This window comes from Argopecten irradians, chromosome 15 (assembly GCF_041381155.1).
Source record: "Argopecten irradians isolate NY chromosome 15, Ai_NY, whole genome shotgun sequence".
Taxonomy (NCBI): domain Eukaryota; kingdom Metazoa; phylum Mollusca; class Bivalvia; order Pectinida; family Pectinidae; genus Argopecten; species Argopecten irradians.
The window spans coordinates 25,881,931-25,903,551 of NC_091148.1; the positions used below are offsets into that span (position 1 = coordinate 25,881,931).

General features: G+C 34.2%; 1 long non-coding RNA gene across 2 annotated transcripts; it reads left to right on the forward strand.

Annotated features, from left to right (window-relative positions):
- Positions 1-1,656: 1,656 nt before the first annotated feature.
- LOC138309750 (uncharacterized) lies at positions 1,657-5,712 on the forward strand. 2 transcript variants are annotated; one of them, XR_011206319.1, is made up of 3 exons: positions 1,657-2,215; positions 2,866-2,959; positions 5,457-5,712. It is a non-coding gene; the product is annotated as an uncharacterized lncRNA (long non-coding RNA). The 2 variants fall into 2 exon arrangements; XR_011206318.1 differs by having other exon boundaries at positions 1,658-2,186.
- Positions 5,713-21,621: the final 15,909 nt, after the last annotated feature.

The following is a 21,621-nucleotide window of genomic DNA, read 5'->3' on the forward strand; positions in this document are numbered from 1 at the left end:
CCAGGGGGTCCACACCCACCCCCCCCTTATTCACCCCACCACACTTACAGTCTAAGTTTGACACCTTGTGTATTACCTCGAAGCAAACCCATAGGTACTGATGATATTACTTCTCAGGACTACAATGTATATATTTAGGGTGCAGTATATCAATAATTATACTGCATAAAGGGGGGATCAATATTTTATAGGGGGGGGGGGTTCAATATTTTATGCATAAAATATTAGACCCGGTGTCAATTATTTTAATGGGGGGTCAAAATTTTTTATATGACCACAGGAAATTGTTCAAGAAATACCGGAAACAATATATCGTATTTGTTTTGTCCATTTGTACTAATATAAATATGACTCTTTGGCTCTAATTTATACCCATATAACAATTAATATATTTTGCTGCCATTCTGTGGAAATTCAATATTAACAAGTCAGTCTAGTCATGTAATCTTTTTTTAAGATTCGCGTAATCTAGTGTAACAAAATATCAACACAAAGCCATGAGGTTTTTACAACCGACAGTAAAAATCCGTTAACAGGTTTTGTTCGTCCATTTATACACGTAACAGGGAAATCATGTCATCAACTCTTTTCATGGTATCAATGGTTTTTATTTCTTCACTTCTATAATATTCAAAAACAATTCCATATCGCAAATGCAATAATATTCAAAACAATACATATTACAAATGTGCATTTCATCTATTCACCTTTTTTTAAAACCCCCGTTATTGATATGTGGTGCCGTTTTTGCACTATTGTTGTCGTTATCGCAGAATCATATCGTTAAAAACAATCCTTTACTACTAGGAACGTTATCAACGCCTGACAGATGTAAGGTAATAGCATCATTTACATAAATAATGATAATTTTTGCTGAATGTTACATCCATGGACATATTATAAGGAGGTTTAAACAGCCTTAATTCCAATTGTCGCGTCGCTAGGCTGCGTTTAGGCGAAGCCTTGCGGAGAGTAGAGATACTACGGCAGGCAATTCAGTCTTCTAATTCTGGAGGATAAAAAAAATCCACATTTTCGATGGAAATAAAACGTAATCTACTTACTTATACCAGTACTAACATTATAGTTTATCACATTTATAATTATTATTGACATATTCGCAACAGTTTTGAAACAATAAAGAATGAGGACCGTATAAGAACATACCAAACGAGCCACTTAATTATCTTTTTATTTTCTTTGGTTTTAATTTGATGTATGTTCTTCACACAATCATATCGAGTTATACTTTCAAAACACGAAGAAGCAAATTTAAAAAGAAATCAAATTAAATATAAAGAAGGACTTGCCTGCCAATATTAGTAGGCGTTCCAGGGTGGACAAGTTGTCAAATTGATGAAACAAAAAATCTGTACAAAAATCCTATCTGTAATTGATCTAAACATATTAACCTAAAGTTGCCTAAAGACTTGAATAATAAGTTTAGCCTTTATTTGTATGTTAAATGGATAATTTGAATTTTACGAGATATAAAAAGATAACCAGAATTCCAGGTCAAGATTTCACGAGGTCAGTGTGAGATCAGTGCGAGGTCAGTGTATACGTAGTGTGCGGTCAGTATGAGGTCAGTGTGGTCAGTGTAAGGTCAGTGTGATATTAGAAATGTTGCCTGAGTATTCCTAGAATATGATAACACAATTTGTTCGGTTTGTTGTAGCTGAACGAAGCGGACTTTCCTGACTTCTGTTTCCAATTATATCCTGCTGGTACAATGGCTCCTGGAATATCTGACTGTACAGACTTAATCAAGGTGGGACCTATCTTGAGTTACGTTAATGTAAATGAGGTGATGGCATGGCCCATGATATCGTTTGCCTCCTGGGGCTTTTTGTACTCTCCTATCGCTATATTATCCACATAATTGAATGTAAAAGATAAGGAAAGGGAGGCTTTGTTTGATACTTAAAAATGTTATCTTTATTGTACAATAAAACAGCTTCCGATTGTATAAACAACCACACATCAGTGTTTAAGTATAAAGTCTTTCCATCTGTAACGGGGTACAATCAATGCTTTGGGCAAATGTCATCACCTCATTTACATTAACGTACGCTACCCGTGACCGAAATCAAGGTAGTGCCCACCTTGATTAGGTAAGTACAGTCAGATATTCCAGGAGTCATTGTACCATCAGGATATAACAACTGGAAACAGTACCCTCTTCGGTAAGCTACAACCATCCCTACGGTCTGTGGTATGTTGTTATGTGATTATACAGTAACATTTATAGCCTGAAACTGACCTCGCGAAATTTGACCTGAAATTCGGATTATCTTCATGTCAATATCTGGTAAATCTCGAATATCTGGAGATCGCTTTCAGGTCAAAGTTCACGTGAAATTTAGGTCAATTTTAGGACCATTTTGACATGGATATAAAAGTGTGACCTGATATTCAAGTCTTGAGGATTTTTTTAGATCAATATTTACATATGGTATTTTTTTACAAATTTATCTATCAATTTGAAATTTTTTTTAATATGAACTATAGTTCGCAGTCTTGTGGTTACATAAATAGTGTCATTTTAATATACAACAGTCATAAAAATGGTTAAATAACTACCGTTTTACGAAATAATATTCCTTCATGGCCAGTCACTTCAGAATAAATTACATTTAATTAACACGTTATTCGGTCAAAAGTCAGGAAACTGTAGATGGTGCTGGATGACTGGAGCTAATCTGGTCATGGTAAAAAAGCACTGTCTTCCTTATACCCTATATATAATCCTATTTCCATTCCGATGATTAAACTTTTGTTAAAATATTTTTACTCTTGTTTCACTAGCACCTAGTGCTCCCGACAATACAAAGATACCAATATTAACATAGTGTTTATTTTCAGACCATGTCAACCTTTGTGACTGCGTTCAAACCCACATTGGGTTGGATTGAAACGCCAGACTTACTTACACAGGAACTCCTGCTGATATTATCAGGCAAGTCTTTCTTTATATTTCGTTTGAATTTTTTTACAAACAAATCATTTTTTTTTCTTTTTAAAACAAAAACATTTTTAGTGGTTACTGCCCGTTATGAACATATCACCCACTTTTGTATTATATGGTAAGTACATCACATTAAAACAATTACATTACTATGGCTCGTTTGGTGTGTTCGTCTTTGTTCACTAGTTTGTAATATCTATGACATAACACTGTACATTTGGTTTTCATGGGAACTGAGGGAAGAGTGAACTTTGACCTGAGGTTATAATGAAGATCTAGGTAACTGTCGCTCGAGGTTAAAGGTTAAATACGACAATTCCTTACGAATTTCCTGCTACAGATTTGACTGTTTCAGAAGAAACGTACATGTGAAGCAAATGTATATATTAATGTCGACAGTGAGAAAAAAACATCATTGTCAATAGCAATGGTTGGTAAATGGAAGTACATGTGAAACAAAGTAATAATTAGAAAATAACTTACGCGCTATAAACAAAAACATCATTAACCAGAGTTAAGGTTTTCGATCAACAGACGAAAACAGTTTTTAGGTCATCTGACCCGAAGGGTCATCGGGTCAGATGACCTATTGTCATCATGCACCGTCCGTCGTCGTGCGCCGTGCGTAAACTTTTCATTCAAACAACTTCTTCTCAATAACCGAAAGGCCCAGGGTACTGATATTTTGCCTGTAGCATGCTTGGATGAAGAACTACTAAGTTTGTTTAAATGAATGACCTTGACCTTCATTCAAGGTCACAGGGGTCAAAAAGGCTAAAATCTTAAATGACTTCTTCTCAAGAACCAAAAGGCCCAGGATACTCATATTGGGCCTGCAACATGCTGGGATAATAGGCTACCAACTTTGTTCAAATCAATGACCTTGATCTTCATTCAAGGTCACAGGGGTCAAATAGGCTAAAATCTTAAATGACTTCTTCTCAAGAACCAAAAGGCCCAGGATACTCATATTGGGCCTGCAACATGCTGGGATAAAAGGCTACCAACTTTGTTCAAATCAATGACCTTGACCTTCTTTCAAGGTCACAGGGGTCAAATAATCTAAAATCCTTTAAACGACTTCTATTCAAGAACCGAAAGGCTCAGGGTTCTCATATTGGGCCTACAACATGCTGGGATAAAGGGCTACCAAGTTTGTTCAAATCAATGACTTCGACCTTCATTCAAGGTCACAGGGGTCAAATAGGCTAAAATCTTAAATTACTTCTTCTCAAGAACCAAAAGGCCCAGGATACTCATATTGGGCCTGCAACATGCTGGGATAATAGGCTACCAAGTTTGTTCAAATCAATGACCTTGACCTTCATTCAAGGTCACAGGGGTCAAATAGGCTAAAATCCTTTAAACGACTTCTTTTCAAGAACCGAAAGGCTCAGGGTTCTCATATTGGGCCTACAACATGCTGGGATAAAGGGCTACCAAGTTTGTTCAAATCAATGACCTTGACCTTCATTCAAGGTCACAGGGGTCAAATATGTTGAAGTCTTTAAACGACTTATTGAGAATAACTAGGAAGCCTAGAGACCTGATATTGTGCATGTGACCTGCTGGGATGCAGAGCTACCAAGTTTGTTCAAATGAATGACATTGACCTTCATCCAAGGTCACAGGGGGTCAAATAGGCTAAAATCTTGAAATTATTTTTTTTGTGAATAACTAAGAGGCCTTGAGACCTGATATTGGTCCTGTGACATGCTCGAATGAAGGGCTACCATAGTCGTGGGTTTTTTTTTAAATGACCTTGATCTTCATTCAAGATCACAGGGGTCAAAATGGCTAAAATATTTAAATGACTATGTTGTATTGTGCCAATAGTCAGATGACCGTTAAGGCCAATGGGCCTCTTGTTATCGATACACTAGAGGGGCCACGGAAGGGAGACTAGTGCCCATATAAAAGGTGCATGCAACAGTGCTATACAACACTACAACTGTATTGTACAACAGTGCAACAGTACTATGTAACAGTACTATACAACAGTAAAGCAGTTCTATGTAACAGTACTATACAACAGTTACAACAGTACAACAGGTCTATGTAACAGGGCTATACAACAGTACAGCATTTTCTATGTAACATTATTACACAATAGTATTATGTAACAGTGCTATACAACAGTGTAACAGGTCTGTGTAATAGGGCTATACAACAGTACAGCATTTCTATGTAACAGGGCTCCAAGTGGCAGCATTTATATGTGATATTTTCAAGAAAATAATTTGATATTCTACTATAATTACACCAGATGGTCCGAATCAAAGATTCTTAATTTTCATATTAGACGAGACAATTGACTTGAAATTTTGATTCATCGTAGATAATATAAAAATGCATCGAGTATTACTCGACAACATCTCTCCGAAGGTCTCAACGATCTCATCTACGAATGGAAACACTAAGTCGATATGCTAAATATCGCCTCCCACGCGACAGTAAAATATATCGTTACTGATTTTATCTGTTTCAGCATGGGTGGCGTTCCTTGTGCTCACAAGTGTCTTCGATGATTCAACACCAGCTACTATCACCACTACTACAACCACTACTACTACTACTGCTCCATAACAAGGTTAAGGACAAACTGATAATTATGTAAAGGTTATGGGGATAGACTGAGATCGTCTATAAATGTTGTCAATTATAAATGTCGTCTCAAAATAGAAATAAAGTTATACTTTGTATTACCAGTTTTCTCTGTGAATAAAGACCGTTCCCAAAATCAAGATTTTTTTTTATTATCATTACACTTATATGTACTATAGACGTAATTATAATGATTTTTGGCAGTTATTTGTATTAAAATGAAGCTTTGAAAGTACTGTCATTCTCAAAATGTTATTGGCGATGAATAACATTAAAACCTGACCTTGATTCGTGAGTATGAAAAATACGGCACATATAACTTAAGTATTATCAATTTGGCAAAGTAAAAAATCTCCAATTTGATACATGATATTATTTAATGAATATTTTTCTTGCTTTTTTGATTAGCTTATTTGTCATTACTTTTGGAAATAAAAGGGGCACAAAAAGAATCACCTCTCGGAGGAGAATCAAACAGTTTATGGAGACATTTCATGTATAATGTCATCTGAATATTAAGGGTTAAGAGGCCCACTACATTTACGGAGCAAAACATAAAGGTTTCTTAAAAACATTAATAACATCAGAAATTATATACCGATGGCCTAAGATGAGATTACAACACCAAACATATGCAAGATTTCCTGCGTAATATACGATAACAGTGGAGAATAATTTCCTGTTTTGCCGTCTGGGGCAGTGCTAGTCAACTACCGCGCAGTATTTAGATCGACGATGGGAAGGACAAGACGTCCCGCGTTATAAAAATTAACATTTAATTTATTTTAATCAAATTTTAAGGTGGATTATAGTGTAATATCCACGATAAGTTAATAACTTTTGCGACTCTACAAAATTATCCATCTCGTTTTACATTCCCATTTAAAAAAATTAAAAGCCGTTTCGAAAAAGTCGTGGGCCTTTAAGTGCAATTCCAATAATCTGCATGTTAGAGCGGTTGAAGATTTTTTCTCAAAACTAGCCTTCGCGCTTGTTCAGTGTTTCTTAAAGTATATAAGAGTATTTCTGATTATTGAAATGTCTTCTACATTCCATAATATTTCAGGATTGGTTAGTTGGTGTATTGTTGATAGTAAATAGAACTTGTAATCTATGATTTACTGATATTGGAAACGAATATCATTATTTGTTTCAATGCAGTATGATTTTGAGATATTGGAAACGAATATCATTATTTGTTTCAATGCAGTAATGATTTTTGTTTTGTTTGTTTGATTAACTTACGTCCTATTAACAGCTATGATCATGTAAAGACGGCCTCAGATGTATGCGTTGTGTTGCGTGTATATTGTGCGAAGTGCGTGTTTTGGGAGACTGCAGTATATTCATGTTGTGTCTTCTTACATAGTGGAACTATTGCCCTTTTTATAGTGCTATACCACTGAAGCATGCTGCCGAAGACACCAAGCAACACACCTAATCTGGTCACATTATACTGACAACGGGCGAACTAGTCGTCCTACTACCTGTATGCTGAGCGCAAAGCAGGAGCAGAAACTACAACTTTTATAAAATTTGGTGTGTCTCGGCCAGGGGACAGAACCAAGAGCCTTCCTCACAGGGGCAAACGCTCAACTCAAGGCCAAAAGTGAGGCAGTGCCAAAGGAGGCATTAGGAAAGATAAAGTCAGTTAGGAAGAAGATAAAAGATAATATCCTAAATTTAGTCGCCTTTTACGATCATGCAATAGGGGCAGCAGGTACAATTCTAACGCCCTACCTGCAGGGCCGTGCAGTAATGAAATGGTTAAACGTTTACGAGAAATGTATATACCAAGTTACTATTATAAAAATCATAGTGTTATCAAAATGAAACACCTATTTACTATATGTAACATAACTGTTCTGACAAATGTAAGTTTTTTGAAAAAAAAAAATATTAAAAAACTATTGATTGAGCATGTACTTCACTAATACATATTGTAATGCACTGTCGCACTATATGCCCAATATACTTGCATTTTTATATTATGTATAGTGACCTCCTGTTACATACTTGTATGTCTGAAAGTGGAATAAAATATGTTGTACCACTTCTACCGACTCTAAATAAATATTACTTGACTTGACTTGACTTGACTTGTTAAGATTGTATTTCACTGAATGCTGCAAAATATTTGAAGTTATATGGTATAATAGAGCCAAAGAGCATGTCTATATTCAATGACAAACAAATACGACATCTCGGTATTTCGTGAACCATTTCCGGTACTGTACTGTTACGTTACGTGGCTTTATTCCCATTTTCTCATATTTTTTAATCTTTAAATTTGTTACTCTTTTTGTGATCTCAGTTAATATTGTTCTTGATATTTTTATATTAATTTAATGCAGGAATTATTGTCTATTTCAGAGAAGTTAACCTGGATTTACCTCGTTTTACCTGTGAATTTCACCTGCGCTACTGTACTTATTCCATAAGGGTATGATGTATAACATGTAGATGTATGAAAGTTATATATTACATGGAAAAATATTTTAATTTATTACTCATTTGTGATCTCAGTTAATTATGTTCTTGATATTTTTTATATTAATTGAACACATCAAACGTAAAATCAATATTTGGTCCTAACTTCAAAAGTCCCTTCTATCTTTTTTCAAACACATATATACATACATACAACTACATTAAATTAAATGTACAAATATTTACATTTGCGTTTTTTTCATTGATATATATAACCTTACCAACTGGGAAATCGTTTACATTTGTGTAAAAGCATTCGGTTATCGCGCAGGAATACATACACCGGAACTCTGACTTCCGCAAGCATCAGATTTTGATCTATATTGTTACTGTATTTTTAATTTTTCGATTAAACAATTTGAATTTAATGGAGATCTGAAATTATGTTTCACAAAAAATATTGGAGAAAATAAAAACCATTCCTTAAATAAACACATAAATGATAACTAGTTGCTAGTGGTAGTTCAATCAAAAAAGTCCATCTTGTATATCCACAAACTGAAGTACATAGGCGTATAAACGTACCGGTAGTGGCGCTTATAAAAAAAATCCACATTCAATATGTAATCATATCGATTATATCTACGCCTCTTGTCATAAAAATACCTTTTTTAATAATTCTACTGATATATACATTTTAACGACATCTCAAAATAAGCAAAACGCTGTACAATTACAATTATAAAAAAATTAATTATCAGTCAATTATAGTATAAGCTCAATAAAATTCGTATTCTCTCAAACAATTTAAAATCTGCTAACGTCTTTTTATAGTGTTATAAAAGTGACGCGCATTGATATATATATATAGACGACAAACGTAAAGATCAAATTCACTAAAGTTTGCTGGTTACAGATTTCTCTTTGGCATTACTAAAAGTATATTAAACTTAAATCATTAATACCTCATACAAGTAATTATTTAATGGATGATATTTTAGCGACTATCTTGATGTTCCCAATGTCTAATATATACAGTATGTTTGACTTTCTTTTGAACTGGAATTTGGGAACATCGGTTCAGTTTGGTATATGTGTTATACAACTATATATGATATAATTAAGTAGATACAAGTACGTGTGATATAATTAAGTAGATACAAGTACGTGTGATATAATTAAGTAGATACAAGTACGTGTGATATAATTAAGTAGATACAAGTACGTGTGATATAATTAAGTAGATACAAGTACGTGTGATATAATTAAGTAGATACAAGTACGTGTATATTGTTACATGTACATCATCCTAAAGAGTTGAACAGTATCTTGATATTTTCTATTTACAAGCACTATTGTCTTGAATAGGTTCCCTAATAACGACAAATGTAGATTTGATAATGATAGTGGAATGTGTACACGTGTATTACTCTTGTGAAATATTGTGTAGCTACATTATCGCGCCAAAAGTATCCTGTTAATATGCCATACATGTATTTGTTTTTAATTATGCGGTACTGAAATTGCAACAGTTTGTAAAAAAAAAAAAAAATGACACTTCTTCTTCGACTTGCATTTTATCCCCTTTATTCTTATTCAAATGGTGACTAAAATAAAGGTGTACATAACATAAAATGTCTCTTAATTATGCATATTTGTCTCTCAAAATCCATGAAATATGTATATATATATATATTATATATACAACTGTACTGTATATATTGATATCTATCTCTATTCCCCATCTTTTGACAAAGTACAGGTAGCTCAGGTAATTAAACACAGGTAAACACAGATAAATATTAATATGACTGACCATAATTGGTTTTCTATTGTACTTCTATGCCAACACTTTTCTTTGTTCATTAAAAAATGGGCAATTGGAGAAGAAACCATTTACGTTACGTTTAGCATTCATTGTATAAAAAAATGCCCGTGCATGTTCTACTATATGATTCCGAACGTAACTAAATTGTAGCATAATTTTTATACGGATGTGTATCTATTTGTACACTAGTTTGACTTTGATGTGGGGATAGGCGACGCGTAGGTAGGGTTGGACCTAATCAATATCGCATGTCACCCGAACTAAAGTCATACATATTTATGTATACTTTATATTAACTCACAGAATCATGCGGTGAATTAGGTTCAATGTGTCTTTTTGAATATTCGAATAGCATACCTTTTTACACTTATGATATCTTTTAAAGAGAAATGAACAGTATATTTGATGTAACTAAAATTGAAATTGACATTTTTAGTGTATGTCTTTTCTTTCATAACTCTTTTTATGGTGGCTTTTTATGATTTCTATCATTTAATGTTTGATATGATTGTAAATCTGGAAGGTAAGAATAAAAAAAAAATAAAATATCTTGTATCTAAATACCCTGGTTTCAATAGGTATATGTAGAAATGCCAACTAACCGTTACAGTAATGAGAGCCAGATAACACCTGGACCGTAACACATGGGTGTCTTCTCACTTAGCAAATCCCCCGAACACCAACTCTGGGTAGGATGGGGTGTTTTCATAGGGGTTAAGGTGTGTTGATAGGGAGTTATAGTCTATCTCAGAATTGTTCTCAGTGCAAAATCACAGGTAAATTTCAGGTAAATCAACTCACCTGTAGGTGATCAGCAAATCAGTGTATGTATTTGAATTGATCGTTAAATTGTCTTATTTTTTTCTTTTTTTTACATTGAAATAATAAATTTGTATTATATAAAGGCTACAACACTAAAATAACTATACTGAAATTATTGGAGGCGGGATCGTATTTGCATGGCCTTAAATATAAATTTTGCTAATACGTAGATCACTTATATTTTCGCAACATAATAATTGTATCAACTTGTACATACATGTAGATGGTTTACGCCAATAAAAAGGTTTTACATATTTCTTTCTTAAACTATGATATTTAGTACACATTAAAATAAAATGATATTCGTCTTCCACATCTAAATTGCAACCAAGGCAAGATCTTTGTTCCCTAGCAGTATCAGTATATCTGCCTGTTTCGATAAATTAGATAAAACAATTCTGTATTTAGGAGGTATATATTTGGTCAAATAGTATTGTATAGTAATCTGATTCACAATATGTTTATATAATATACATTTTGATGAGGAATATAATAAGACTCTCACATGTTGCTGACTCTGATCAACTTGAATTGTATTTGTAGACATTATTGTCTTGGTATTAAGCTATTCATTTTTGCGTATTTATCACCGTTTAAAAGTGAAAATATTTAATAGAAATACTATACTAGAGAATTCAATCACTCATCATTTTCTTAAAGTTTCTGACTTATTTTAGTTTTCCGATTTAGAATAATACACACTTTAATAATGTAAAATATCTGGACTAGAATTGTCGAATTTACAGTTTCTTATTGATCTATACTTGACTGTATTTTTTCAGTTTTCAAGAATGAGAATATTCCTCTTTAATTCAGAGGATTCTGATTGGGCAATATTATGGAGAAGAAAATAAAAAATAAAACCATGACACCAAGCTCGTAACTTATACAACCAAACATTAACATCAAGCTCGTTACTTATACAACCAAACATTGACACCAAGCTCGTTACTTATACAACCAAACATTGACACCAAGCTCGTTACTTAAACAACCAAACATTGACACCAAGCTCGTTACTTATACAACCAAACATTGACACCAAGCTCGTTACTTATACAACCAAACATTGACACCAAGCTCGTTACTTATACAACCAAACATTGACACCAAGCTCGTTACTTATACAACCAAACATTGACACCAAGCTCGTAACTTATACAACCAAACATTGACACCAAGCTCGTAACTTATACAACCAAACATTGACACCAAGCTCGTAACTTATACAACCAAACATTGACACCAAGCTCGTAACTTATACAACCAAACATTGACACCAAGCTCGTAACTTATACAACCAAACATTGACACCAAGCTCGTAACTTATACAACCAAACATTGACACCAAGCTCGTAACTTATACAACCAAACATTGACACCAAGCTCGTTACTTATACAACCAAACATTGACACCAAGCTCGTTACTTATACAACCAAACATTGACACCAAGCTCGTTACTTATACAACCAAACATTGACACCAAGCTCGTAACTTAACAACCAAACATTGACACCAAGCTCGTAACTTATACAACCAAACATTGACACCAAGCTCGTAACTTATACAACCAAACATTGACACCAAGCTCGTTACTTATACAACCAAACATTGACACCAAGCTCGTAACTTATACAACCAAACATTGACACCAAGCTCGTTACTTATACAACCAAACATTGACATTAAGCTCGTAACTTATACAACCAAACATTGACACCAAGCTCGTTACTTATACAACCAAACATTGACACCAAGCTCGTAACTTATACAACCAAACATTGACACCAAGCTCGTTACTTATACAACCAAACATTGACACCAAGCTCGTTACTTATACAACCAAACATTGACACCAAGCTCGTTACTTATACAACCAAACATTGACACCAAGCTCGTTACTTATACAACCAAACATTGACACCAAGCTCGTTACTTATACAACCAAACATTGACACCAAGCTCGTTACTTAAACAACCAAACATTGACACCAAGCTCGTTACTTATACAACCAAACATTGACACCAAGCTCGTTACTTAAACAACCAAACATTGACACCAAGCTCGTAACTTATACAACCAAATATTGACACCAAGCTCGTAACTTATACAACCAAATATTGACACCAAGCTCGTTACTTATACAACCAAACGTTGACACCAAACTCGTAACTTATACAACCAAACATTGACACCAAGCTCGTAACTTATATAACCAAACATTGACACTAAGCTCGTTACTTATACAACCAAACATTGACACCAAGCTCGTAACGTATACAACCAAACATTGACACCAAGCTCGTAACTTATACAACCAAACATTGACACCAAGCTCGTAACTTATACAACCAAACATTGACACCAAGCTCGTTACTTAAACAACCAAACATTGACACCAAGCTCGTAACTTATACACTCAAACATTGACACAAAGCTCGTTACTTATACAACCAAACGTTGACATCAAACTCGTAACTTATTCATTTAAACATTGACACCAAGCTCGTAACTTATACAACCAAACATTGACATTAAGCTCGTAACTATACAATTAAACATTGAGACCAAGCTCGTTACTTATACATCCAAACATTGACATTAAGCTCGTAACTATACAACCAAACATTGACACCGAGCTCGTTACTTATACAACCAAACATTGACACCAAATGTGTAACTTATACAACCAAATATTGACACCAAGCTCGTAACTTATACAGCCAAATATTGACATAAAGCTCGTAACTTATACAACCAAACATTGACACCAAGCTCGTAACTTATACAACCAAACATTGACACCAAGCTCGTTACTTATATAACTATACATTGACACCAAGCCCGTTACTTAAAAAACCAAACATTGACACCAAGCTCGTTACTTCAACAACCAAACATTGACACCAAGCTCGTTACTTAAACAACCAAACATTGACACCAAGCTCGTTACTTAAACAACCAAACATTGACACCAAGCTCGTTGCTTATACAACTATACATTGACACCAAGCTCGTTACTTAAAACAACCAAACATTGACACCAAGCTCGTTACTTATATAACTATACATTGACACCAAGCCCGTTACTTAAAAAACCAAACATTGACACCAAGCTCGTTACTTCAACAACCAAACATTGACACCAAGCTCGTTACTTCAACAACCAAACATTGACATCAAGCTCATTACTTAAACAACCAAACATTGACACCAAGCTCGTTACTTAAACAACCAAACATTGACACCAAGCTCGTTACTTAAACAACCAAACATTGACACCAAGCTCGTAACTTTTACAACCAAACATTGACACCAAGCTCGTAACTTATACGACCAAACATTGACACCAAGCTCGTTACTTATACAACCAAACATTGACACCAAGCTCGTAACTTATACAACCAAACATTGACACCAAGCTCGTTACTTATACAACCAAACATTGACACCAAGCTCGTTACTTAAACAACCAAACATTGACACCAAGCTCGTTACTTAAACAACCAAACATTGACACTAAGCTCGTTACTTAAACAACCAAACATTGACACCAAGCTCGTAACTTATACAACCAAATATTGACACCAAGCTCGTTACTTATACAACTAAACACTGACACCAAGCTCGTTACTTAAACAACCAAACACTGACACCAAGCTCGTTACTTAAACAACCAAACATTGACACTAAGCTCGTTACTTAAACAACCAAACATTGACACCAAGCTCGTAGCTTATACACCCACACATTGACTCCAAGCTCGTAACTTATAACAACTATACATTGACACCAAGCTCGTAGCTATACAACCAAACATTGACACCAAGCTCGTAACTTTATACAAACTATACATTGACACAAAGCTCGTAGCTATACAACCAAACATTGACACCAAGCTCGTAACTTATACAACTATACATTGACACCAAGCTCGTAGCTATACAACCAAACATTGACACCAAGCTCGTAACTTATACAACCAAACATTGACACCAAGCTCGTTACTTATACATCCAAACATTGACATTAAGCTCGTAACTATACAACCAAACATTGACACCAAGCTCGTTACTTATACAACTATACATTGACACCAAGCTCGTTACTTATACAAATATACATTGACACCAAGCTCGTTACTTATATAACTATACATTGACACCAAGCTCGTTACTTAAACAACCAAACATTGACACCAAGCTCGTAACTTTTACAACCAAACATTGACACCAAGCTCGTAACTTATACGACCAAACATTGACACCAAGCTCGTTACTTATACAACCAAACATTGACACCAAGCTCGGAACTTATACAACCAAATATTGACACCAAGCTCGTTACTTATACGACCAAACATTGACACCAGCTCGTAACTTATACAACCAAACATTGACACCAAGCTCGTTACTTATACAACAAACATTGACACCAAGCTCGTTACTTAAACAACCAAACATTGACACCAAGCTCGTAACTAATTATACACCAAGCTCGTTATTGACACTGACAAGCTCGTTACTTATACAACTAAACACTGACACCAAGCTCGTTACTTAAAACAACCAAACATTGACACTAAGCTCGTTACTTAAAACCAAACATTGACACCAAGCTCGTAGCTTATACACCCACACATTGACTCCAAGCTCGTAACTTATACAACTATACATTGACACCAAGCTCGTAGCTATACAACCAAACATTGACACCAAGCTCGTAACTTATACAACTATATACATTGACACAAAGCTCGTAGCTATACAACTATACATTGACACCAAGCTCGTAGCTATACAACCAAACATTGACACCAAGCTCGTAACTTATACAACCAAACATTGACACCAAGCTCGTTACTTATACATCCAAACATTGACATTAAGCTCGTAACTATACAACCAAACATTGACACCAAGCTCGTTACTTATACAACTATACATTGACACCAAGCTCGTTACTTATACAAATATACATTGGCACCAAGCTCGTTACTTATATAACTATACATTGACACCAAGCCCGTTACTTAAACAACCAAACATTGACACCAAGCTCGTAACTTTTACAACCAAACATTGACACCAAGCTCGTAACTTATACGACCAAACATTGACACCAAGCTCGTTACTTATACAACCAAACATTGACACCAAGCTCGGAACTTATACAACCAAATATTGACACCAAGCTCGTTACTTATACGACCAAACATTGACACCAAGCTCGTAACTTATACAACCAAACATTGACACCAAGCTCGTTACTTATAAAACCAAACATTGACACCAGCTCGTTACTTAAACAACCAAACATTGACACCAAGCTCGTAACTTATACAACTAAATATTGACACCAAGCTCGTTACTTATACAACCAAACACTGACACCAAGCTCGTTACTTAAACAACCAAACACTGACACCAAGCTCGTTACTTAAACAACCAAACATTGACACCAGCTCGTTACTTATATAACTATACATTGACACCAAGCTCGTTACTTAACAACCAAACATTGACACCAAGCTCGTAACTTTTACAACCAAACATTGACACCAAGCTCGGAACTTATACAACCAAATATTGACACCAAGCTCGTTATTATACGACCAAACATTGACACCAAGCTCGTAACTTATACAACCAAACATTGACACCAAGCTCGTTACTTATACAACCAAACATTGACACCAAGCTCGTTACTTAAACAACCAAACATTGACACCAAGCTCGTTACTTAAACAACCAAACATTGACACCAAGCTAGTAACTTATACAACCAAATATTGACACCAAGCTCGTTACTTATACAACCAAACACTGACACCAAGCTCGTTACTTAAACAACCAAACACTGACACCAAGCTCGTTACTTAAACAACCAAACATTGACACCAAGCTCGTTACTTAAACAACCCAAACATTGACACCAAGCTCGTAACTTATACAACCAAATATTGACACCAAGCTCGTTACTTATACAACCAAACACTGACACCAAGCTCGTTACTTAAACAACCAAACACTGACACCAAGCTCGTTACTTAAACAACCAAACATTGACACTAAGCTCGTTACTTAAAACAACCAAACATTGACACCAAGCTCGTAGCTTATACACCCACACATTGACTCCAAGCTCGTAACTTATACAACTATACATTGACACCAAGCTCGTAGCTATACAACCAAACATTGACACCAAGCTCGTAACTTATACAACTATACATTGACACCAAGCTCGTACTTATAAACAACCAAATATTGACACCAAGCTCGTAACTTATACAACCAAACATGACACAACAACTTATACACAAACATTGACACCAAGCTCGTAACTATACAACCAAACATTGACACCAAGCTCGTAACTTATACAACCAAACATTGACACCAAGCTCGTAACTATACAACCAAACATTGACACCAAGCTCGTAACTTATACAACCAACATTGACACCAAGCTCGTTACTTATACACCACAACATTGACACCAAGCTCGTTACTTAAACAACCAAACATTGACACCAAGCTCGTTACTTATACAACCAAACATTGACACCAAGCTCGTAACTTATACAACCAAACATTGACACCAAGCTCGTTACTTAAACAACCAAACATTGACACCAAGCTCGTTACTTATACAACCAAACATTGACACCAAAGCTCGTTACTTAAACAACCAAACATTGACACCAAGCTCGTTACTTAAACATCCAAAAATAAACCACATTATTTTCAAAGTAAATTATTCTCTCAAAACAAAATTATGAATTTGCGACCCATATTTCTTAGTACAAATTTTAAGACTATGACTAAAATTCGGGTTGACAGAATAATTTACTTTTAAAAGTAATGTGTTATGTTAGTGATTGTGGAAATCAAACATTGAGCGCAAATGTTTCTAGAGGATGATTCCTTCTTTCTTCGTTTAGAATTGCGAAATATACATATTCCGATCAGTAGTAAAATTTTAATCTTTACGTTCAGGTTAATCGAAACTATCAAAAGTCTTCAAAGTTTCAGTTAAATAAAAGCCTTCAATTTCAGTCATTGCTGATCAAGAGAAACAACAGGAGATCACTATGTAGTCTTACTTATTCAGGTTTTACTTAATCGTTATTTTTCGTTTCGAAACTGTGGCCAGAATTTTTAGATTTATTTTATTTTTAACATTTCAGCTCATTCAGACGTACCCATATGTCAAACCTGTCATTTCAAGGACGAGTATAGAAGATCGTCACTCGGTGCGTGAGTGCAATTCAGCAGTCAAAATGTCGCCTTCAGGGCATTTCAACTGCGACAAATAAGCAGTATCATTGAGACCTTCTAAATTCTTTCAGATTTACTAAGCATACATTTCTCTTGTGAGTGATTAATCGAAAGCAGACGACAGGAGATAACCGGTAAGCCTATTGTTTTTGCTGTGTACGCCACTTTGAAACAACTACTTTCGGATTTTTTTTGTATTTTTCATATTCATAAGTTATCACTATGTTTTCCGCGATAGAGTGAATTTAATCTAAATTTAAAAGTGAATATTTTATCTAAATATCTTATTTCGTTTTTGCTATTATTTTCATGATTCTAATTTTTTAATTGTGTGCAGATAAGCTCTAAAGCTCTTTTTATTGCCATTGCCAAAATTGTGTATGAAATATGAATGTGACAGCAAAAACCGAAAAATAAACCACAAAAAAAAAAAAAAAAAAAAAAAAAACACAACAAAAAAACTGACTTTTTTTACTTTTGTTTTATTTTGTTCTTTGAAATGTTTGCAAATTTTTTTTATATATTTATTATTTACCCTTTTAATGAGTATTTTGACATAAAAACAGTTTATGAACATTGAAAATGTAATAGCAATATCAATAATGATTGGTATAAGAGTGTGGTTTGTTCACTGGACGATAAAGTAAACATGTTTCTTACTTCAGACCATGTCAGCCTATCTGAATCAGTACCAGTTCAAAGCTCCCTACGATACTTCGAAATTCCTCTTTCCGGAAACCACACTGATCATCACAGGCAAGTCGTATTTATTTATTTATTTATTTAAGCATGGTGTCACTATTTATTTTTTTTTTTCACAAAAGTTTGTAAACAAAATTTATTTCATACCTCGATGAAATTAAATCATAGTGACATTGATGCTTATAATTAATTTTCCAGACTAATTGATAATATAAAATGTATTTACACGTACGATTCTATTGATTTTCCAACAATTTTTTTTCCAAATAAAAATGCAGCGTCAATGTTACTATCTTGACGTTACGATTACGCCGGGATTTTGCGTCATTCTCATTTGTTTGTTTTTCGTAGTGGTATAAAAAATAGAATCGGCCAATTAGAATGCCGGATTTAATATGAAAACATAAAAAAATGCATATTTATATTTACTTTTGCCGTAATTTGTTACTGTAAAAATGTATTCTGTTGCGTAATAATGAGGAAATCCGCCATATCAAAACAAGTTAATATCTATAGACAATTTTCTAATTGGGAATTTTTTGTACGAAACGTATTATTTTAGCCTTATTCGATAGCATGTTAGCTTTCGTATATGTTGATATAATTCAATTTCAATTGATACACTTATTTTCATTGGTTGAAACTTGAGGTTATTTTTGCATAGTCTAAAAATATTTATACATCGAGTATTATGACGTCATACACGAAAAACGTTTTCGGAAATTTTAAAAGCGACATAATCATTGTCAAAAAAAACTTCTGTCAAAGATATCAATTCATCACAACTAAATCAATTGTTTAATTGTAAAAATAAGTAAAAGCACAGAAATGATTAGCGAATTAGTATCTCACTGAGACAGTCAAATTAAAGTCGGCGCAAAACATGTATCAAAAAATGGAATTCCATGATTTGTTAACCCAAACGATGTTGCGAATACATTTCTCGGTTTATCAATAACGTTAAAGGGACAAAATTCAGTGAGGCTGATTTTGTTACATAACCACGAAGCAAACAATGACGTAAACATATGGTTCTACATTCGTTATGAAATATACAACTAGAAATATCGACAAACACGACATTAAGTGTTTTGATTGATACCATTCAAATTCGAAATCGTTGATCAATACTATTAAGCAGTTATAACATTATGCTGTACCAATACCCGAGCCAAAGTAACGCACGTTAAACAAATACAATACATAACCACTGAGGAGTTGATGAAATTACATTTAGACAAAAAGATGCAAAATAACGTAAAGACACTACGGTAAGAGCGATTTAAGTAGTTCTAAACCAAACATTTCTTTACTACACTGGAAAGGGCCAGTGTTGACATACAAGACGTCCGACCACATTGTATAATGGTGGAGAGCAAGCGAGTTTGAAAATTTCCCACACATTTCACTACAGTAGGCTTTTTATGTATATCACATTAAAACGAACTAATCTAATTTCCATTAGAACTGGTTTGTTCCCGATATATGTGCAAATTTTGATGTACTCTTAGACTTAATTGTCCCTCTAAGTCCATTCGAAAGATAATCGAATGCGTAAAATAAAACTGAATGTTGGTATTGGTACAGAAGATACATGAAAAACAAATATAACACACATTACATTTCAACGAACCTATTTACAAGTACATGTATCTTATAAACACAACAAAATACACACATATATAAGATCTACATATCTATAAGATCTCACTTAAAAGATCTATTAAGAGTTGTTTCCCTTCTTTCAAATGTAGTGACTAAGTGAACTAGGGGAGACAACTCTTGATAAAAATACACCAAAGACAAGACAGAACAAAAGGGAAGGGGTGGGGTCTGGGGTTGGAGTAAACCTAGGCAAGAGATCTTTCAAGAATTTTTAAAATGTTACTGTTTATATATTTAACCAATTTTGTAATTCTGCAAGCGTTTGTGGTTTACGCTTTGAATTTCAGTCGGATATTATAATCTTGTGAGCTTTTAGTTCAAAGAAGGAGTGTCAATTTGGGCTCTTTGGTGGCCATGATCGATAAGCACTCCCTTTTGTTTACAGATACCCGGGGGTAAGGACATTATGATATGACATGCGATAAAGGTCAGGTCGGACTCCCTTGTGAGTTATGGCGGGTTAAACAGGAGGGGCAATTTTTTGTTTTGTCAAGTTTTGTTGGAACCAAATCATATTTTTGAATGATGTTTTATGAATTATAATGCATTTATATGTTCAAAATAAAACATTTTATAAAATATAACTTAGTGTCAAAAATCTGTCACAGTAACCTTATTTTTTAAATGTCAATTATTCAAGAATTAAGTACATCTGGTGCCATAATATAGCAGTAACAAAGTGTTATGTATCATATTAAATTGCATTGAGCAATATATTTGCATATACTTAGACAAAGGATATTGTAAATGAAAAAGGATTGGGGAGGGGGAGCAGGAGGGAGTTGTGAGGGGGATTTTATTTTTTTTAACTTTAAAACATAAATGTTTTGTTTATGTTCAGAGGGTGAGATACTTGTTCAAATACTTTGCTATAAATTTGGAAATGCAATAATGATATTGTATATGTTTTAGATGTGCATTGTATTATATATATTTACTTTCTCTCCATTGTGATTCATTACAGAAAAATAATACTATTTGATCCAGCTGATCTTACTTCTGAACAAAGCAATACATTTATTATTGTTTTAAAGTTTAAAAAATAAAAAAAATCATCCTCCCCCCCCCCCCCGCTCCCCTTCCTCAATCCTATTCATCCATAATATTTTTTGCCAAAGTTGAAATACGACTCCTCAGCGGCACAAGCCATTCCTCCGACTCCTCAACTGGAATTCACCCTCGCTACTGCCAAGCACTGATCCGTATCTATGGCGACTTAACATGTTGATGTCGTATCAATAAAGAATTCGTTTTCGTGTAATTTTTATGTCAATGTAAAAGACAATAGTAAAATTGAATGATTTCCAAGTTAATCAC